The sequence below is a fragment of the Schistocerca gregaria genome, chromosome 1 (assembly GCF_023897955.1).
Source record: "Schistocerca gregaria isolate iqSchGreg1 chromosome 1, iqSchGreg1.2, whole genome shotgun sequence".
NCBI classification, from domain to species: Eukaryota; Metazoa; Arthropoda; class Insecta; order Orthoptera; family Acrididae; genus Schistocerca; species Schistocerca gregaria.
Window position 1 is genome coordinate 715504025 of NC_064920.1, and position 18627 is coordinate 715522651.

General features: G+C 43.8%; 1 non-coding gene across 1 annotated transcript; it reads right to left on the minus strand.

Moving 5' to 3' along the window:
* Nucleotides 1-18146: 18146 nt before the first annotated feature.
* On the minus strand, nucleotides 18147-18221 carry Trnas-aga (transfer RNA serine (anticodon AGA)). Its single transcript has one exon. It is a non-coding gene; the product is annotated as a tRNA-Ser (tRNA).
* Nucleotides 18222-18627: the final 406 nt, after the last annotated feature.

The window sequence follows — 18627 nt, forward strand, 5'->3', positions numbered from 1 at the left end:
ACTCCACAATACAAGCCAATACATCAGATTCAAACAAACTGGCAAAATAAATAATATAAATGTAAGATAGAGCCCAAAGGTAGTACAAAGAACGAAATCGGTCTCACAAAAGATTTGTCTGGAAAACGAAATCAAATCACTATGTGCTAAGAAATTCGTGCGTAATAGAATTTTATGATATGTACGTTCAAATTATCTGCATTTATTAACAACTCGAAAGTGATGATCAACATGATACAGAAAACTGAACACATCGGAGGAAGTACACTGAAATATACACACAGCAAACACATACACGAAAACTTACAACACTTACTACATACCAGTAAATACAACCCTACGGATAAGCAGAGCAAAGTACAACACACACATCATCACGTATTTCACCCAAAACTAATAAACCTCACAAAGATATAGTTAACTACTATTGAATCAAAGGGTTGGAGATACACCAGCTTCATTCAGTACTGGAGGTATTAAGTGAGATTTTTTTTTTTTTTTCTACCAAACCATCGGCAGTTAAGGATCTCACTCATCCTGCTTGTTAGCCTCTATAGCGAGAGGGGGCGGTGTTAGTCACGTGCCCACTAGGTATCCACAGCACTTTACAATATGACTGTGTGCTGAAGAGAATCACACTGAACGTGTGAATCAATTAACAACTTACAGAATTTACCACCCGGTCAACATCGAGTTTATTAGGAACGGATTAATACGAATAAATCCAAATGGACAAGGTTAAATCTCGGTGGAGAAACCTTCGCAAAACTCTCCTTCGGTGATTTAATGATAGCGAGCTAAATTGTAGTCAGTATGACAGGACAAGGGTTAGCATATCGATTCTCGTCCGCACAAATGTGAACCACTTAGCTAAGTCGCTCTACTGTATGCTATTAGGTGACTCTTTAATACCTGCTTTCAAGAAACCTCCATTCCAGAAGATTTACAATTACGTAATTAATTAATTATTTAATTATGGGTTATTAAAACTGTTCAGGACGCGTACGCGAATATTGTTAAATAAAAATGTGATTATAGTATATATCTGGCTTCAGGTAATGACACTCTCGACGTATCGGTACACGCGTTTACTATGACAATGAATTTATTTGTGCATCAAACTGCAGTCTCATGAAATTAACATTTTTTATTTCTGTTACTAATACTAGAAAGTTATTTGTAATACAATATCTGAAAACGTTAACAGGAAGTCATAATTGCTTTTGAAAGGAATAAATTTTTGAATGCTTCGCCAAAATTATGTAAATTACTGTGAGAGGCTGTCTCTGGTAAACAGTTTTATCCATCTTTGATATTCGGAATGCTTTGTAAAGTAGCAGGTTACATCCATTGTTTCTGTAGCTGAGGCTGCAGTGTGTCTCGTATGCCACTAACTGATAATTTACGTGATGACCACCTGTGCAGACCGTACTAGCAGTTATGTGTGAGTTCAGGACATGCATCTACGTCCGTGTTGACCCTCAGCTAGCAAGTCAGTCTCCTGCGTTCAGACATCTGTCAAGATACCCAAATGGATTGTATCTGATAGAACCTTTCAAAAGAATGTATCCAACAGAATGTTTGTAATAGAATGTCTGTAATTGAATGTTCTTTTTTCACTGTCTATATTCCCACATATGTGTTTTTCATGACTCCTACATCATTTGTAATGTACGTCTTTGTGCTCTTAGTGCTGTGAATACAAAAATCGGTTGCAAACCTGACTGCATTTAGGGTCCTCTCTTAGCAACTGCAGAAGAGTAACTATCAAAATCCTCCCGTCTGCGTTTTAGGTGCGTTCCATTTAATTTCACTCTAGACAAACTCTCATACATCCTTCGTATAACGTAGAAAACTTAACTCGTCAGAGAGGGAGCTGTTGTGTGCAGGCAGCATATACCATAAAGAGAAAACAAGTCACTGCCGTGAGCCTATTCCAGAGCTCCATCTGCAATAACGTTAATTGAAACGTGATAAACAAGTGTGGTCGAGACTCCTGGGTCACTTTTATGGTGACATCTCCACCACATAATGTCAGCTGTTCCCCCTGTGCTGTGGCAGATGCCTTCGGTCACCAGCGTAACTTGGGTCTCAGCTATTCCCACGACAGGTGTTCACAATGGAGTCACTGATACAGAGGAAATACGACTTTTACTATACAGACGTTCACAAATTTCGTTATGCAAGAAATCCTGCATTCTTTGCCCTATAGTGATCACCCTTTTTCTTCCTTTACCTAAGACGGTATAGAGCAAAATGCACACAGGTAGCCTGCTACCTCGCGACATACCCCGTCCACCAGTGACTATCATGTGATGGAAATGGAAATGCTGTGTTGCTAAAGTGCGCGTCATTTATGACGGAGGCCAAGTTTAGGTTCGTTCTGCGCATCTGACGTCACAAAACACAGTCAGCCAATGAACAGGGAACGACGTTGCCAGAGCTAGACTGCAGTGCAGAGCACGGATGAGTGTCTTCAGTTTTAGAAACGTTCAGTAATAAATAAAGTAATTGAACAAAAGCAATGTCTTGATAGCAGACTTTCTTTTACAGAAAGTTTGGAAAAAACATTCTTTATACCAATTGCTACATATTCTATTAATTAATTAAACCAAACAACCAATAAGCCTCCTAATTCAGGCGATAGCAAGGAAAGGTGTTTGTATCATTCTCACTAACCACTTTTTCGCAATAAAGAACAGCGGCAGTTGTTTATTTCCTATTGTACTTCGACGAAACGTGAGTAATTCATAGTCATACCAGCAGTGTTTGTCGGTATTTTGCTTGATATCTTATAGACATCGTTCGGTGCTTAAAATTTTTTTTTATTTAAAAACAATATCAAAGTCTTATTTCATGAATTTTATTCGTTTGAATGTAATTTTTTGAAATTTCTAGTATCAACTAAAATCGACCATATGGAAAGTATATACGTTATGGACTTTCACCTCTGCAAACTCTTCAGAATTTCGTGAAATGGTTTACTACATCTAATGCTGCACAATGACAATTTTGTTTCGATGTTCAATGCAGCTATTTATGGGGGGAAGGTATCAGTCAAGAAGATATGTAAAAATCAAATTTCTGGGCCAAATAGTTTTTCTGAAATCGAATGATAAAAGTGTATCAAAGCAGTCGAAACACCATGTGTCTGCACAGGCGAGCAGTGCACTGATGACAAAATCGCGCACATCGCGGAATGCGGGAAGCACGTCTCTGTAGCAGCGAAAGGGTTAATGCGGCCGTGGTAGCTTTACTTCATAAACTGCGCGCTCCCCCCTAAACGTAAGTTTGCGAACTTTACTATGGCGTTGCTTCCCTTGGCGCGTGCAACTGGCAACGCAGCAATCTCCCGCGTCTGGGCGGGCATGTGCGAACCGCCAAGATAAAAGAATTGAACTATAGGGCCTCCCGTCGGGTAGACTGTTCACCAGGTGTCGATGGGGATGGAAGGATGATGATAAGGACAACACAACACCCAGTCCCTGAGCGGAGAAAATCCCCGACCCAGCCGGGAATCGAGCCCGGGCCGTTAGCTATGACATTCCGTCGCACTGAACAATCGGCTGCCATGGGCGGACATCATGTGATCTAAGTTAAGAGCTACATGTCAGAGGTGGTCTCTGTAATGTGCCTTGACGGTATGCGCTAGAAGAGTGGACATTTTTGCAAGATGTGTTCAGGTTCTAAGGTGTGCGATTAGGTTACTCGGAACTGGGAGCAGATACAAGCACGAGTTGTCTTAAACCACTTCGGCAATCCTGGTGCATTACTGACAGAGATGGCTTTATTTTACGGCTTACAGACGTCTAGTTGTTGCCCTGAGAGTGGGGAGTGATTTTGATACATTACAAGAACATCAAGTAATCGTTCGTTTTCTCCACTTATTAAGCTTAATACTCGTCTAAATTCATTGCCAGTTATAGGAAGCACATGGGAACGTGTCATAACTGAGAAGAATCTGCGTTTGCAATGCGCGACAAAGAAGGTCGATCATCGTACAAGCTGGTCAGACAACATGGTCATGAACGGATACAGTTACTTTGGAGAATCGCCGATTGAGTTTGAAAGATACAAGTTTCATTGTTGACATTTCCATGGGATCTGTACGCAAATCTTGCATTCTTTCCATCGCTTGACTCTTGTCCCGCAGTTACGCAGGATCAGCCAACGTCAATCGGATTTGGCATATTAATGTTTTAAGGGGTGGCCACCCCATAACCCTCCCCCCCCCCCCTTCCAGATGGAAGTAGTGTACCCTAACTGTCTGCGTCGAGTGTAATCCATGGAATAGTCCGAAAGTGTTCAGATGTCTATGAGCTGTGTAATCGAGGCGGAACATGGGGACCAGTCCAGTATTCACCCAGCGGGATGTGGAAAACCGCGTAAATACCACATCCAGGCTGGCTGGCACATCGGCCCCCGTCTTTAATCCGCCTGGCGGATTCGATCTGGGGCCGGCGCGCCTACCTAAGTGCAGGAAGCAGCGTGTTAGCGCTCTCGGCTACCCTGGCGGGTTGAGCGCAAATCTTGCATTATGACTTGAAAATACCATATGTCTCTTCAAGTTGGGTACCACGAATGTTGAGAGATGATGTCAAGACTGCGCACTTGGCAGTTTGCCAGGCAATGTTGGCACCTGATTACAGCGTGAACAGGACTTGCTTTGAACTATGTGACAATGGATGAGATATGAATGTCTGTCGCAATGAATGAGACATCGATGCTGTTATTCAGTTCTGAAATGCAGCGTCGGTCAGCTCGTTGGAAGAACACAGACTCACTACTGACCAAAAAAAAGTAGGGTGCGGGCCAGCGCCGAAAAGATTTTGATAGCCATTTTTTGTATAATAGTTGGATAATACTTCGAGAAAAATATTATTATCCCCATTCGAAAGAAGGCAAATGCTACAAGATGTGAAAATTATAGGACGCTCAGCCTCTAAAATAGAAATCACAATTATCGTAAAACGCATAGAACAAAAAGTCGAAGCTACACTCTCCGAAGACCAGTTTGGATTCCGGAAAGATAGAGGAACCAGAGAAGCAATATTTGCTCTAAGACTAATAATAGAGAAATGACTAGATAAGAACCTGACAACATACATAGCTTTCGTAGATGTAGAGAAAGCCTTTGATAACGTTAAATGGGATACGATGTTTGAGGTAGTCAAAAAAGTAGGAATAGACTATTAAGATAGAAAAATGATATGGAAAGTGTACAAAAACGAGACAGCAGTTATCCGTGGACGGGCAAAACAAGAAGAGGTGCAGATACGGAAAGGTGTTTGATAAGGTTGCGAACTATCCCCTGTTATCTTTAACCTATACATTGAATAGGACCTGATAAAAGTAAGGGAAAATTCACAGACAGGTGTAGTAATTCATGGCCAACGAATAGATATGATAAGATATGCTGATGATATTGCTGTCCTACCTGAAAGTGAGGAAGATCTTGTAGTCCTACTGAATAGAATGGATAAAGTTATGGGGGAAGAAGATAATATGAGAATTAATAAAGCAAAAACAAAAGTAATGGCATGCGACAAAAAAGATCAAGTGCAAGTCCAAGTTCATGTAGGCAATGAACTGCTTGAACAAGTTGACAAATTTACTTATATGGGCAGGAATATTACCAGGGATGGAAGGAGCAAGGCAGAAGTGAGAAGTAGAATTCCTCAAGCGAAGGCCACTTTTAACATGAAGAAAAACATCTTAACATCCAAGAGCATCAGCCTTGAAATCAGGAAAAGATTTTTAAAATCATATGTGTGTAGTGTGGCATGCTGTGGGTGTGAAACATGGACTCTCGGGACAGAGGAAGACCAGAAGCTAAATCCTTTTGAAATGTGGTGCTATAGACGCATGCTCAAAATAAAATGTATCGACAAGGTCACAAACGAAGTCGTTCTGGAAAGAGCAGGTGAGAAGAGAAGCTTCTGGAGTTTCATTGTTAAAAGAAGAGTGCAATTTACAGACCATCTATTGAGACATAAAGGACTCCTGAACACAATCATAGAGGGATATGTCGAGGGAAAAAGACCAAGAGGAAAACCACGGCTGAGGTAAATGGATCAAAACGTGAAAGATGTGAGCTGTAACACCTATAAAGAAATGAAGAGGAAAGCTGAAAGACACACAGAATGGAGACAAGCTGCCACTGTAGCTGTTGGAAACTAATCACTGGATTGACCACTACAGAAGAAGAGAAGAAATTGGATAATGCTTACTCATTATGTTCCACAGTGACAGCTGCAGACTGCGAAGATGTTTTGAAGAACTAGCTCCCTCCAAAATTGTGAGAATAGAGTGCGTGTGCTCTTTCACCAACGCGATGCACCAGAGCATCAGATGAGCGTGACGCCACTGATCCTCCGTGAATACAAATTTGAAGTGGTTCCTTGTGCTCCTCACTCACCTCACCTAATCTCACGCTAGAGATTTTTTGTTTTTTCACGTTCTGGAAAACACACTCCCTGCTCGCATATTCTCCAGTCGTGCCGCTGCTGCATCAGAAATTTTTCAGTGGTCAAAACAGATTGGATTTCATTGTAATTTCATTCTAAATTTTGTGTGTGGATGGATGGAGACGGTTTTAAGGGCGCACGACGGTAAGGTCTTCAGCGCCCGCTCAGTAACAGATTGAGACGGGTGTCAAGAAAAGACTCAGAACAATAAGATTAAACAGAACGTAAGACACAGGAAACTAGCTTGGAACAATATGTGCCTACCCACACCAAAGCGTGGGAAGAAGCATGTCGGCAGCAGTAAAACATGGACAACCCAGGCAGAAAGTGGTAGAGGGAGCTAAAACAATATAGCAGATGGTAGTGACTGGCTGACCGCAAGGAAAAAGGGAGGAGCCAGTCACTTTGCAATACACTAAAACCTCCAATCTAAAAGTTTAGACCAGAGTCCAGACACATCACAAAACTTTAAAGCTCTAGACACACACGTCTCACCATTAGCTAAAACAGAAGGCAGATCCTCATCGACTTGTGCTTCTGCCCTTGCATCACGGTATAAAATGCAGTCTGTTATAATGTGCCGGACAGAGATGTGCACACCACAAGCATCACAAAACGGGGGATCCTCCCGCCGTAATAGAAACCTTTGTGTGAGAGGACAAGGCCCGATCCGAAGACTCGTGAGGGTCACTTCTTCCAGCCTGAGCGGTACGCCACGGCCGGGTTGTTGACTTCACCAGCCGCAGTTTATTGGCCGTCACCGCCAGCCATTCTTCCTCCCGCAACTCCATGCACTTCTTGTGGAGTGCAAAAATCACAGGCTGCATGGGAATAGGGCACTGGACCACATCCTGCTCTCTGCAGGCCTCATTGGCAGCCAATCGGCCTGTTCATTGCCCCAGATGCCAACATGACCAGGCACCCAGCAGAAGGATACTTCTGTACCCCGCCGTTGGAGCAAGTACAGCTGGTCATATATCTGCTGGACCATCTCCTCAGTTGGGTACAGATTCTGCAATGATTGTAAGGCACTAAGAGAATCGGAGCAGAGGGGAAATCGATTGCCCCGAACACGATTCATCCGCTCCAATGCCTTCAGGATCGCGTGGAACGCCGCTGCGAAAACGATATATTCATCAGGGAGGCGAATCCGGGTAACACGATCAGGGAACACTACAGAACAGTCAATAAAATTCTCCTGCTTTGAGCCATCAGTGTAAACGACGGTAAAACCGTGATGCGCATCTAAAATGTTAAAGAACTGAGATTGGAATGTAAAATCTGGTGTACTATCTTTCTTAAAATTAGTCAAATCTAAAGGGCCTCCGGAGGAGCCAAGGTGGAAATCTGCTCCAACCGCAACGGAAAACATGAAGACCATCGCAGAGAGGCAATCCTGTGCGCGAATCCCATAGGGCCGCGTTCGCCGTGGCCGTGGAATCAGGACGTCGACTTGTGAAAAGTGTACATGGATGTAGTGGAATTCTTCAAGTTTCAGTTTTTTTTGATTGACTGTTTTATGAAAAGAAAGCTGAAGATCTCGGATCTTAAACGCATCCCGTACTGGTGAGATGCGGGCACTCACCCCAGCAAACAGAGGATGCACGCGGCGACGTGTGTAGCCGTGCTGTGCTCGGAGTAGGTCGCGGTGAGGATATAGGCGCCGCAGTAGGGGCACACCATCTCCATTGGCCACGGTTGCAGGCCCCGCCGCCCGTACGCTGCACACAGGTACCGTGGCGCGGCACTATCATCTTCGTGGCCGCAAAGCTGCCATTGTAGTGATGTGCACGTAAGAAGGAGGGTCGAAGGCAGTGATGGGGAGCTCGAGAATGAGTCGTTCAAATGAACGCTTCACTCCACTGAAGTGTGAACTAACCACTCAAGTTCAGTGAAATGGTACTTCAAACTCTTCACAGATAGCACACTCTACACATTTGTCTAGTTCACTCACTCTCTTCCCCTCTCCCACTACATCGACGGTACGTCACTCATCCACCCTTCACTTCAGTCCTCCCTTTACTACCTGCCGACGAATCGCGCGGTGTCTGTGGGGAACGATAGGTTTACGGTTGGTTGGGGAGGTGAGGGGCGAGGGGAAGGCAGCGTCAACTGCTCCCTGCCGGCCAGAGTGGCCGGGCGGTTCTAGGCGCTACATTCTAGAATCGCGCGACCGCTACGGTCGCAGGTTTGAATCCTGCCTCGGGCATGGATGTGTGTAATTTCTTTAAGTTAGTTAGGGTTAAGTAGTTCTAAGTTCTATGGGACTGATGACCACAGCAGTTAAGTCCCATAGTAATCAAAATATCCACGGGTGTACCGCCGGTCTACAGTGTCCAACGGGCACAATATTTCGGCGATCATGCATGTCGCCATCATCAGGTGAACCGATGGACTGAGCTCCTGTGAGTGTGCCGGTACGGAGATCCGTACGCTATGGCTGCTCAGGGGGAACTGGATTTAAATACCCTCCGCTCGCGGCGCACTCCCTCCGTCGTCCACTCCCCGCGCCCCAGTCACGCGGTGGAACAGATTGCGATGGTGTCTTGCTAAGATTATAGCCACAGTCACGGCTTATGAGGCACCAATGAAGACCTCATAAGCCGTGACTGTGGCTATAATCTTAGCAAGGCTTGGGAACCAGTATTGGGTCAATCAAGAGTAAATCGAGCAAACGTATAGTTGTGTCGACCACGGCGGATAGAGCCATCACACCGACGTCATCTCAGACACCGTCGCAATCTGTTCCACCGCGTGACCGTGGCGAGTGGCGCGGACGGCAGGATGAGTGCGCCGCGGGCGGAGGGTATTTAAATCTGCCGCCGCCGTGACTGAACCCAGTTCCCTCTGAGTAGCCATAGCGTACGGATCTCCGTACCGGCACATTCACAGGAGCTCAGTCCGTCGGTTCACCTGATGATGGCGACATGTATGATCGCCGAAATACTGTGCCCGTTGGACACTGTAGACCGGCGGTACACCCGTGGATATTTTGATTATGAAATACGCCGGGAGAAACTCGAGAATCACAAGTCCCATAGTGCTCAGAGCCATTTGAACCATTTGAAGCCAGCTGCTTCCTAGAGTGGTGACATCATTACCCGTGGCTATTTGTGCAGTTAAACTTCGCGTCGATGTGTAGCCTACCGTTTGCAGCGCTTGCAGACAAATGAATATTAAAGATACAAACGAAGAGGCTGGTTGTGTGAGCACGCACAGCCAACATGAAAATAAAAGGTTTGTTAATAACACTGAAAGAGGGATTTTACCTGGAATCGTACCAATGACTACAGGTGACAGTTTACGTTTTGAATTTGGAGGTTATTATTCTCAACAAAAATAAAATCTACAGGAAAACTTCTGAATAATTACTTAACTTAGGGATATATACTTTGTGACAGTGGTAAACATACTAATTCTATTTCGGATTAAATTTTAAAAGGAACATAAAATTGGACTGCATTTCGTTGGTAGCCCTAGCAAGAATTATTCTACCTGAAATAGGGGCCTCTACATGAGCCTTAGGAAGTCATAAATGAACCAAAAATATTGGCATCTTAACTGAAAAAGATAAACAGAGAAGCCTGTCACATATAAGGAAAATATTACATTTAATCGTGCTCGACATTTTCTCATGAAACACCCAAAAATGTCTTTAGCTGCCAAATGAAACATTAGTTGTTGTATTCACCTGTGTACAAATGACTCTCTGCTTTTCCATCTTAACTAAAAAAGCCAAAATTATAAATACATAAAACATAAAATAATAAGAACCAAATCAACCAATAAAGGGAATTATAAAGTGTTAGAAAAATCATAAACCCTAAATACAAACCCAACAATAAAGGTAATCTAGCAAGCAAAGCATAAAAAATTAAATAAACACCAGCCTGTAGACGTTCAGGCTGATAACCCCAACCCAAAATCAAAAAAAGTAAAGTAGGGACTAATCTAGCCTAAAAAAAAAGACTCAATCTAGCAAATGAACAATAAAGCATAATCATTAAAATTAAAACCATAAAAACAAAAAAATTTGAATGATAAGAACTTAAAGAAACTGATCCTCTAGCAGTAATTATTAAAGAACAAATTCAAAAACTCAACAAAATTAAACTAAAAGAAAAATAATCAAAACCTAAATAATATCTAATTATATTCAAGTCAGCATATGAATAAACACAAATAATAAAAGCAAAACAGGACAGAAATATTAAAGAATGAACCAACCACCAACAATTATTTAGTAAACAAAGAGGTATCAAAAAATAGTTATAAATAAATACTTTAACATAAGGATAAACCAAAAGAATTAAAATAATCGTTACCATGAGACCGAATTATTGAAACCATAATAGAAAAACCTAAAGCACCTTCACTCACCTTCTTACTCGCACACTACTATATAACGAGATGCCAAGAATCATGGGATAGCGATAGCGATATGCACTTATACAGACGGTGGTAATACCGCGTACACACGGTATAAAAGGACAGTGCACTGGCGGAGCTGTCATTTGTACTCAGGTGAATACAACAAATAATATTTCATTTGGTAGCTAAAGACTTTTTTGGGCGCTTCATGAGAAAATGTCGAGCAAGATTAAATGTAATACGTTCTTTATATGTGACAGGCTCCTCTGTTTATCTTTCCTTTGTCCCATTCGACCATGTTCTGTTTAAGTTAACTCATTGTCAGACGCTGTAAGAGCGTAAAACGTTGCGTGCACGTTACTGCATAGTTGGGCCACTGTTGGTAAAATTATGAAGTATTAAGAAGCTTTATTGTACGATCGAGGCGAAGCGAGCGTAGCCGCGGCTGAGCGGCGAACTGGGTAACTTCGCCAGGCTTCCGTACTTCATGAATGAACTACTTCATTTGAACGCTTCACGGCAAAGAGTGAAATGAATGAAGTAGTTCACGAGAATGAACGAGTTCGACCCATCTCTAGTGCAAGGGCCAGCGAACCACGTAACATACCAGCCTGTACCATCATTCTATCGCGCCTGTCTGTAGGCGCGAGGCGCGCTTCTGGGTGCACATGAAATATGTAACGGTGATTTACATGCTGAGCTACGTACGTTTACGGTATTTAGCGATTTTGGTGTTCATTGTGGAGGACACACAGGAAACTCGACAAGTTTTACATTAACAGAGTTGCAAGCAGATAGAGTACCCCAATTTGGCGCTTATCCAGGAGACGTCAGCTAGCAGCAGGGTAGGCAACGGCTGGAGCATGTTACGTAGAACAGAGACATCGCATAGTGTTCTCCCTACCTCTCCCCCTTTCTCCCACCTTTCTCTCTCTCTCTCTCTCTCTCTCTCTCTCTCTCTGCAGAAAGATTCGTTCACTCACCTTCTTACTTGCACACTACCATCTAATGAGGTGCCAAAAATCATGGGATAGCGATAGCGATATGCACATATACAGATGGTGGTAGTACCACGTACAGAAGGGACAAAAGGATAGTGATCCACATGGAAAATTTTCCGACTTGATTATGGCCCCACGACGGGAACTACCGCAACAGACTTCGAACGCGGACTGGTAGTTGGAGCTAGACGTGTGGGAAATCGTCAGGGAATTCAGTATTACGAGATCCACAGAGTCAAGAGTGTGTCGAGAATACCAAATTTCAGGCATTACCTCTCACCACGAACAGCGCAGTGGCCGACGGCCTTTCACTTAACGACCGAGAGCAGTGGCGTTTGCTTAGAGTTGTCAGTGCTAACAGACAAGCAATACTGAGTGAAATAACCGCATAAATCAATGTGGGACGTGCGACGAAGATACTGGATGAGTCGGGAGGAAAGGAATGTGTTTTGACGGGTGATAGCATTACTGATTCTTAACAAAAAACTTGATGTGGACATATGCCATACTCCCAATGGTTTCTGAGATAGAGCACTTTTAATGTATATTTGTATTTATTTTCTGTATTCAAATGATTCAAATGGCTCTGAGCACTATGGGACTTAACTTCTGTGCTCATCAGTGCCCTATAACCTAGAACTACTTAAACGTAACTAACCTAAGGACAGCTCACACATCCATGCCCAAGGCGGGATTCGAACCTGCGACCGTAGCGGTCGCGCGGAGTCCAGACTGTAGCGCCTAGAACCGCTCGGCCAGCCCGGCCGGCATTTTCTGTATTATTCATTCTCATTGTTCACAACGCAACAGAGTAATATAGAGGATGTTGAGACGAACATTTTGATACGGGACGCTTGTTGTCTATCAAGTCGGAAAACTAGCTCAAACTGGTCTACGGAAAGTACCTAAGTTACAGCGTACGCGTGTCGAGCGAGATTTTCAATATTCTCGCGATATCTCCACGCAAACTGTTAGTCCCAGATACAAATAAATAGGACCTCTTTTTGTAGAAAATTTAATTTAGTTTAATTGTGTACTGACACACGTTTTCGATGGAGTATGGGGTTTTAGAGTTATTAAAGAAAAACGTACGAGCCGGCAGTAGTGGCCAAGCGGTTCTAGGTGCTGCAGTTAGGAACCGCGCGATCGCTACGGTCGCAGGTTCGAATCCTGCCTCGGGCATGGATGTGTGTGTTATCCTTAGGTTAGTTAGGTTTAAGTAGTTCTAAGTTCTAGGGGACTGATGACCTCAGTAGTTAAGTCCCATATTGCTCAGAGCCATTTGAACCATTTGAACCAAAAACGTACGAAAGTTATATTAAACGTGTTCTGTCTCGGAAACCATTCGCAATAGGGCATATATCCACAGGAAGTTTTTCTCCTAGGCTCGGGACCACATCGATCGGATCCTAGGCGATTGTAAAACGGTGGGCTGGTTAGATGAGCCGATTTCAGGTGATAAGAGCTTATGGTAGAGTTCGAGCATGGCGCAGACCCAACGAAGACATGGACCAAGTTGCCAGCTAGGGGTGTGTTTACGTGAAACGAACTGGGTCATCTAGTCCAAAGGAGTCAATCATTGACCGTAAATGGCTATGTTCGGCTACCTGGAGAACATTTTCAGCCATTCATGTTCTTCATGTTCCCAGACAATGACGGAAGGTCACAATAGTTCGCGATCAGTTTGAAGAACATTCTGGACAAATCGGACGAATGATTCGGCCACCCAGATCGCTCGATATGACTCACATCGAGCATTTATGAGACATAATCGAGATGTCAGCTCGTGCACAAAATCCTCAGAGGCAACACATTCGCAATTACGGGCAGCTATACAGGCAACATGACTCAATAGTTCTGCAGGGGACTTCCAACGACTTCAGTACTTGAGTTCATGTCACGTCGAGTCGCTGCATTACGCCGGACAAAATAAATTCCGACACGATGTTAGGAGGTACCCCATGACTTTTGTGACCGCGGTGTTGTGTTCCACTATTATTGCATGCCGGCTGGTGTGGCCGTGCGGTTCTAGGCGCTTCAGTTTGGAACCGCGTGACCGCTACGGTCGCAGGTTCGAATCCTGCTTCGGGCATGGATGTGTGTGATGTCCTTATGTTAGTTAGGTTCAAGCAGTTCTAAGTTCTAGGGGACTGATGACCCGAGATGTTAAGTCCCATATTGCTCAGAGTCACTTGAACCATTTTTTATTATTGCATGTGCAGCAATGTCAACAACGCATGTTCGTACCTATCTGGTGGAACATGCTGAAAATGTAAATGATGGGCAGGTATAGAGTAGAACTCAACTTTCCCAAAGCGGCGAGAACGGAAATAAGAAACTACTATTTAATACGAATATTTTTACAGACACATCTTCATCGTGCTCGGTCACATTTATAGGTAAGCATAAATCTACAATACTATCCTTGAAACTAGAATGCAATCTTTGTACACGGTCACTCTCATAAGTGAAATGAAAAAAAAAAAAACTGTTTTCATTATGAATGGCGGGAACCCAAGATGCTTCTGTGTCATTCCGCGAAGTTTGGACCATGCTTTTGAACAACAAGATAACAACAAAATCAAGGGAGATAAAACGGGCTTAAAATATAGGAAGATCAATCGACGGTCCAGGCAAAGTCGGGCGAGTTAGCTGGTCAGCTGAGGTGCCGTATCGTGTCCGAGTGTTCGTCAATACAGGAAAGTACGCTCGACGTGATTCATAAGGGACAGCATTTGACTTAGAGAGAGGCACACACTTAGACATATAGAAGACTGTACTAAAATCGAATTTGAATCAGAATTCATTTGCGAAAAATATCTATTCCAGACATATTCCACATAATTCGAACGAAGAGCAAAAGCAGTCTCGTGTCAATCGGTGGAGGAAAACGCTCAAAAATTCGACCGAATAAGTGCATAATCCGCATATGACATCGTCACATCAGACAAAATTTGGACATATCAATTTGTGCCGTAAATAAGCAGCAATCAAGTGTCTGAACCGAAACCTTCAAAAGTGGTTCTTCCGTGAAGCACTTCCAAGAAAATGATCGTTTGTTTCTTGGGTAACATTGGAGATTTCATGACCATTGGTTTAAAGCACGTTTAAATTTTCTGAGGGCTGAAAACAAAAGGGCTCTTAATGTTACCACTGTTTCGTAACACTATAATACTAATTACGTACGTTATCATAACTAATTTTTTCAAACACTAGCATTAACGTTTGACACAGTGTGAGGAGGAACGAATCTACGAAAAATGCCTTCATCACATTGTCCGCTCGCAACTAAGTTGCATGTGTTCTGTGAGTTTTAGGTAGTTCCTGGACTGGACAAGAAAGTGCTTTATTATTCACTTCGCGACAGAGAAACGAACTAATTGATAGCGCAACACATCATTTACTATATTATGGCTACGGCATTGCTGCAGGGCCTAAAAGGTTTATTAATGTTATTGTTATTATTATATTACTATCATTATTGTTAGTGGTCTAAACTCAAAACACTGACATGCTGAAAACACCTAATTTCTACCAATTCAGAAGTAAGTTTTCCAGTAGTCAAGTGATTTACGAAGAATAAGTATAATGTACACATTTTAATTGGGTTATCTTTAAAAGTGGATGTCGGATATGGGTGAAACAAGTGTTGCTAGGGAGAGGATTGGTCCTAGCCTAGTATGTGTATACCATCAATGTGCATGGTTGGCTTTCCATTCTGAGGAGGAGTTGCAGGTTACATTCGTGCCGAACTCAGAATTGTTTCATCAATCTGTAAGTAAAGCTTGAAGGAAAAGACATTAATAATTGTGTCGTTGGCTCCTTAAACGCGTACAAAAAATAAATGTCATTTACCTTTCTGTCATTTTGAAAATAAAAGTGGTCAAGAATAAATTCTTCTTCATTCTAAAGTTTAGTTAGGCAAACAAGTCCATATAGTACTGGCCACTAAAATTCCCACACCAAGAAGAAATGCAGATGATAAACGGGTATTCATTGGACAAATATATTATACTAGAACTGACATGTGATTACATTTTCACGCAATTTGGGTGCATAGATCCTGAGAAATCAGTACCCAGAACAACCACCTCTGGCCGTAATAACTGCCTTCGTACTCCTGGGCGTAGAGTAAAACAGAGCTTGGATGGCGTGTACAGGCACACCTGCTCATGCAGCTTCAGCGCGATGCCACAGTTCTTCAAGCATAGTGACTGGCGTATTGTGACGAGCCAGTTGCTCGAGCACCATTGACCGGACGTTTTCAATTGTTGAAAGATCTGGAGAATGTGCTGACCAGGGCAGCAATCGAACATTTTCTGTATCCATTAAGGCCCGTTCAGGACCTGCAACATGCGGTCGTGCACTATCCTGCTTAAATGTATCGTTTCGCAGGGATCGAATGAAGGGTAGAGGCACGGGTCGTAACACATCTGAAATGTAACGTCCACTGTTCATTAAGTGCCGTCAATGGGGATAAGAGGTGAGCGAGACATGTAACCAATGGTCCCCCACACCATCACGCTGGGTGATACGCCAGTATAGCGATGACGAATATACGCTTACAATGTGCTTTCGCCGCGATGTCGCCAAACACGGATGCGATCAGAACCTGGATTCATCAGGAAAAATGACATTTTGCCATTCGTGCACTTAGGTTCGTCATTGAGTACACCATCGCAGACGCTCCTGTCTGTGATGCAGCGTCAAGGGTAACCGCAGCCATGGTCTCCGAGCTGATAGTCCATGCTGCTGCAAACGTTGTGGAACTGTTCGTGCAAATGGTTGTTGTCTTGCAAACGACCCCATCTGTTGACTCAGGGATCGAGACGTGGCTGGACGATCCGTTGCAGCCATGCGGATAAGATGCGTGTCATCTCGACTGCTAGTGATACGAGGCCGTTGGGAACCAGCACGGCGTTTCGTATTACCCTCCTGGACCCACCGATTCCATATTCTGCTAACAGTCATTGGATTTCGACCAACGCGAGCAGCAATGTCATAATACGGTAAACCGCAATCGCGACAGACTAGAATCCGACCTTTATCAAAGTCGGAAACGTGATGGTACGCATTTCTCCTCCATACACGAGGCATAACAACAACTTTTCACCAGGCAACGCCGGTCAACTGCTGTTTGTGTATAAGAAATCGGTTGGAGACTTTCTTCATGTCAGCACGTTGTAGGTGTCGCCACCGGCGCCAACCTTGTGTGAATGCTCTGAAAAGCTAATCATTTGCATATCACAGCAAGTGTCGGTTAAATTTCGCGTCTGTAGAACGTCATCTTCGTGGTGTAACAATTTTAATAGCCGGTAGTGTTATTTGGGTGGGGGTGGGGGGGGGGGGGGGGGGTACCAGCTGATGTCCCACTGCATTTAAGGGTAATGGTCTCAGAAAAGAAGGGAACTACTGCTGGAAAATATGAAAGAAGGATTAGTCCCGAAAGGTATAGGGCCTACATGAATTTGTAAGCTATAGGTCGTCAACGAAATCAACAAAAACAACGGAAAACGTCGCATTATTCTTCAGCTACTCAGCGCGTCAAACAGTTGATTATTTGAGAAATAAAAACGAGTAAATGTTTCCCTGCCCCTATTCATCTGGTTTATCTCCTAAGGACAAAACATTAATTTTAAAGGTGAGTTTTTCGAGAAACAATAGAACAATTTGCCCCAAAAAATGTTTATCTTTCACTGCGTTTGTAAAATCTCAATAGGCACCCCTCGTCAAGTCGCAGCCGCTACCTGGCCTCGCAGTAATGACGACGGCAGTAACTGGAGGATGCTCCAGCCGGCGTCCTGGGTTCGAAGTCCGTCGGTCTCTGATAGCCTCCTCATAAGGAGGCGGCGGCGCCGATGGCACAGGCCGGGGCGGGGACGGTGGCGGCGCAGACGGCGTCGGCGGCGACGACATCGGGCTCTGGCGCTGCTGTCGCCCGCTGCTGGGGATCAGTACGGGAAATTGCACAACTTGTCTCAATACTGGTCTGGTGGGATTAGAAGTGGCATTAGCAGCAACATAGCCCGTGGGTGGAACTGGCTCGTGACCTTTAATGGGTAATTAATTATTATATGGCAGAGATACTATTTACGAGGGCTTTTCACAAAACAATGTCTAATTGGTCGCGAAATGGAAGCCAGTGTGAACATCAGAAATATTTTATTTGCAACAGTTCCATACAACTTCCAGCTGCTTCTATACATAGTCTCCGCTCCGACTTAAACATTTGTCATAGCTAGAATGAAATTTTCACTCTACAGCGGAGTGTGCGCTGATATGAAACTTCCTGGCAGATTAAAACTGTGTGCCGGACCGAGACTCGAACTCGGGACCTTTGCCTTTCTCGGGCAAATGCTCTACCAACTGAGCTACCCAAGCACGACTCACGCCCCGTCCTCACAGCTTTACTTCTGCCAGTACCTCGTCTCTTACCTTCCAAACTTTACAGAAGCTCTCCTGCAAAACGTGCAGAACACTTTTAATCTGCCAGGAAGTTTCATATCAGCGCACACTCGGCTGTAGAGTGAAAATTTCATTCTAGAAACATCCCCCAGGCTGTGACTAAGCCATGTCTCCGCAATATCCTTTCTTTCAGGAGTGCTAGTTCTGCAAGTTTCGCAGGAGAACTTCTGTAAAGTTTGGAAGGTAAGAGACGAGGTACTGGCAGAAGTAAAGCTGTGAGGACGGGGCGTGAGTCGTGCTTGGGTAGCTCAGTTGGTGCCGGCACGGTAGCTCAGCGTGTTCGGTTAGAGAGCCGGTTGGCCTCTGTAATAAAAAACTGAGTG